Below are 4,153 nucleotides of genomic sequence, written 5' to 3' on the forward strand. Positions count from 1 at the left end.
GCTCTTCTTGGCTGCCTTTCCCCTGAGGCCAATGGAATAAGAGAGAGTAATTTAATACCATTTTTTAAAATGAGCAAACCAAAACAAGAAATAAAGTCAAAGATATTTTAAAAGCATAGTAAGGAAATAAGTTTTTCAAAAGTAAATATCAATGTGTAAAATTTAAGAAATTTTTTTCCAGTATACTTCTGGGACATAATTAATAAATACCCTTATGTAAGCATTTACTAGAATGAAAATCTGCAAGTCATTGAAGATCTGTACAGTATCTAATTCAAATGTCTTATTACTGCCCTTGCTGGCAAAGAGAATGCAATCTAGAACATCGATTCTAGACAAAATCAGAGGTGAATAGGAGGCGGGTATGGAGGAAAGCCCAGCTTTGCTGACCAGCTATGTGCCAGTTGCTCTGAACGCCTTCCCACGTGAAGACATTCCAAGACAACCCCACATATCAGGGTAGTTTCAGGTAGATGCCAAAGAGTCTCAAAATTTTGTTTCTCTTAAGCTATTTTTATGTTATTTTTTTAAATTCTATTTTTATTTATTTATTTTTTAAAGATTTTATTTATTTGACAGAGAAAGACACAGCGAGAGAAGGAACACAAGCAGGGGGAGTGGGAAAGGGACAAGCAGGCTTCTTACTGAGCAGGGAGCCCAAAGCGGGGCTCAATCCCAGGACCCTGGGATCATGACCTGAGCCAAAGGCAGAAACTTAATGACTGAGCCCCCCCAGGGGCCCCAAACTATTTTTATTATTAAAAGGACATGATTTTTCAGTCTTTTGGTCTAAACACCTAAAAAAATGTTCTATGCTCAAAGGAGTTTCATGCTCATGCTCTTGCGGAATGACAGAAAACCATGTGAGCTCTGACTGGACAACAGTAAGACACGCTGCTCAAGTGGGATGAAACAGGGCCACTTGGGCAAACCTAAGTGCTACCAGCATGGAGAGTAATGGAGAGTGACCCTCAGGACTCAGTTTATCTCTGTATGCAACTCAAATCCACCAACGACCCTGCCATTTATTTACTCCAATGACTGAGCACTGTCCCCACCAAGGTGGAGGAAGTGCCTGATTTCCTATCAGGGTGTGGCCCTCCGGGCTGTCTCTCTCTATTCTCCTCTTTGTCACAAACTAGAGATTTCTGACCCTGATATCTGAAAACCTGTGACTCCACCATCTTTCCAACCTATGCCTCTGTTCCCCAGCATCCCCTTGCCAGGCTAGTCCTTATCTTTCCCAATCATTGTGCCCTCATCTGAAATACCCTGGCTGGGTATTTGCCTGGCCCATCCCTCCTCCTGGACGACAGGGTCCCCTGCAGGCCCTCCCCCGCCACCCGTGTCCTGCTGGATCCTCCACGACATGCCCACTGCACCTGTTGTTTGTCTTGCTTATTTTTGCTATTAGTCGGATGTCACTTTGCTTATCCTAATGCTTTGAAAAACAGCTTTACTGAAGTGTAATTGACACACATTTTAAGTGTACAATCTGATACACATTGACACGTGTGCACCTGTGAAAGCATCACCAGAGTCAAGACCGTAAACATATACATCAACCCCCAGAGCTCCCCTGTTCCCCTTTGTCTTCTCCTGTCGCTCCCTCCATCCCCAGGTGATCACAGATGTTTTCTATCAAAGATGAGTTTGAATTTTCTAGAATTTTGTATAAATGGCAATATCCAACATAGACCCCATTTTTCTCTGGTCTCTTTGACTCAGTAAAATTATTCAGATTCATGTTACTGTTACTTTGATTGCAGAGAAGTGCTGTATGAATATTCACTACTTGTTTGTCCTGGCTCATGTTTGCAGTCACTACTCCAGAGAGGAGGATGCTTTTCAGCGTGGTTCACAGGAGGGGTGTTAGCTGGCCTTTGGCCCAATGGCACTTAACAGTGGGATGAGCTGTTTTAATGACACAAAACAAAAATCCAAGCCAAAAACTGAAAATTCTCTTAATTCTAGACTGCATTAATGGATACACAGCAAGCATGGTGTCCTAATCTGCACACCACATTTTAATGTCTCCATATCTGTGAGGTGGAACGACTGATGAGAGGCCCAGAAGGCTGCCACCTGTGGACACGTTAGCAGAATCGGTGTCACAGCCACATCTGGTAGGGAAAGACACAGGGCTGCCTGTGGGGCCCAGAAGCAGGTGAGGAATGTTCAAGCTTATTCCTTACTGCTCCAGTCATGGAAATAGGACTATGCATATCATGGCAGGCAGGCGATGTTGGTTCAGTTCAAGGAATATGCTCTACTCTTAGGGATTTCTAAGATACATAAAGGGTTCCTGACAGCCTCTGAGTGGAGACGGATGCCCACCTTTCCCGAGGGTTTGGAGGGATTCCTACCCCAGCAGGAATCCTGCACCTGCTGATCTTGAAAGCATTTCCACAAAGTAAAATGGAAAAGTTATAACTGAAGAGAGATGAAGTAGTTTTCCTTGAAGACCCAATCCTCAGTTCTGCCTTTACGTGGTTTTTCTGGTCTGCGGTTATTTTGAGGATGGTTCTTACCTCAAGCAACCAGTAGCCCATCGACTTCCTATCAGTCTCAGACATTCCTTGACCTGTGGCCTGTTGCTCTTGGCGAATGCTGCCCTGAGAAGTTGTCATTTACTAGAGAGATGTGGGTAAAGTTATTTACCAAGAGATAACATCTTTGCCTTGCTGGTTTCCTTCTTTCCAGTTTTATGCACTCTTCATTCTCTGTTCCACATCTGTCTATGGCCAAGGTTTTGCCTGAAGCTTTGGGCCAATTCTGTCCTGAGCTAACAAGAGACAAGCAAGTAAGTGAGTCTGGGAGGGCATTAAACCCATAGTAGGATTTGCTGAGGGAAAACAAACAGCCACCAACAGAAAAAGAAAATACAGGCTACCAGGATGAATGTCTTGCCATGGCATGAAACGGTCTGTGTATCTGAGTCAGGACTCAGCAGGGCCCAGGGCTGGGCAGGAAGGTCACTGAATGTGCATGTGTTTGCACAACAGGTGATCAGTGAGTTCACAGCCCTTCATATGTACAGTTACAAACTAATTAGAAAATTGCATTGGTAATGCTGACTGAGCCTAAGATATATCCAAGTCTGGGGCTGGCAGTTTCAGAGGGAACTCCTGAAGGGACCGGGAAAAGTAAGACTGGGTGGGGAGCCATTGGACCCTATTACACCCCTGACAAACTGCCTGGCTCAGGGTCAGCCCTGGAGCACTGTTCTCTGATTTGAGAAGTTCCCATGAGTGTGGAAATGGCTAGGTCTTGGTACCCCTGATTTGCTGACAAAGAGCACACCTGACTCCCAGCCCCTCACTGAGTCAAGAAGAGCGTGACCCCAGCTCAAAAGTTGAGGGGGACCCTCCAGAAGCCACCACAGTCCTCGGGAGAATCACTTCCAGGGACAAGTTCTCAGCAGGACACTTGCATCATCTTCCTTGGTGATCAATGGCCCTGGTCCACCAAGGACAGCCCCAGCCCAACACCAAAATTCCTGTGTTCTGGGAAGACCCAACACAGGTGATGAGGCTGTTGGTTAGCCTGCAGTCATGGTTAAGAAGCAAGTTAACTGGGAGGCTGGGAGGCTCAGTCAGTTACGCCTCTGCCTTCAGCCCAGGTCATGTTCCTGGGGTTCTGAGATCAAGCCCCAGTTTGGGTTACCTGCTCCACGGGAAGTCTGCTTCTCCCTCTCCCTCTGACTCTTCCCTTGCTTGTGATCTCTTTCTCACTCTTTCTCAAATAAATAAATAAAATCTTAAAAACAACAACAACAACAATAACAACAACAAAAAAAACAAGAACCAGCTGATGCTTTACATTTATTGTCTCACTTGTCTTGAGAGTCGCCCTGGACATAGAGGTGCACTTTTGTTTTATGAATGGTGAGACTGGGCCTCAGAGCAGAGGGTGCCTTGTCTGAGTGAGCTGGGGTACACACCGATGAGATCCAGGATGATCAGAACTCGTTGCAGGCATGATTTAAACCTTTCTCAGGCAAATTTGACAATGTGCCATATATTTTGTCAGATGCCTGGCACCTAAAGCCCTTTGACTATCATAAATTATTTTGCATTTCAGGGCTCCTTAAATTTGCAAGGATGAGGAAAGCCAAGTAAGAGTGGAGTGCTGGCAGAGCAGCTAAGATGAG

Source organism: Mustela lutreola, chromosome 4 (assembly GCF_030435805.1).
Source record: "Mustela lutreola isolate mMusLut2 chromosome 4, mMusLut2.pri, whole genome shotgun sequence".
NCBI lineage: Eukaryota > Metazoa > Chordata > Mammalia > Carnivora > Mustelidae > Mustela > Mustela lutreola.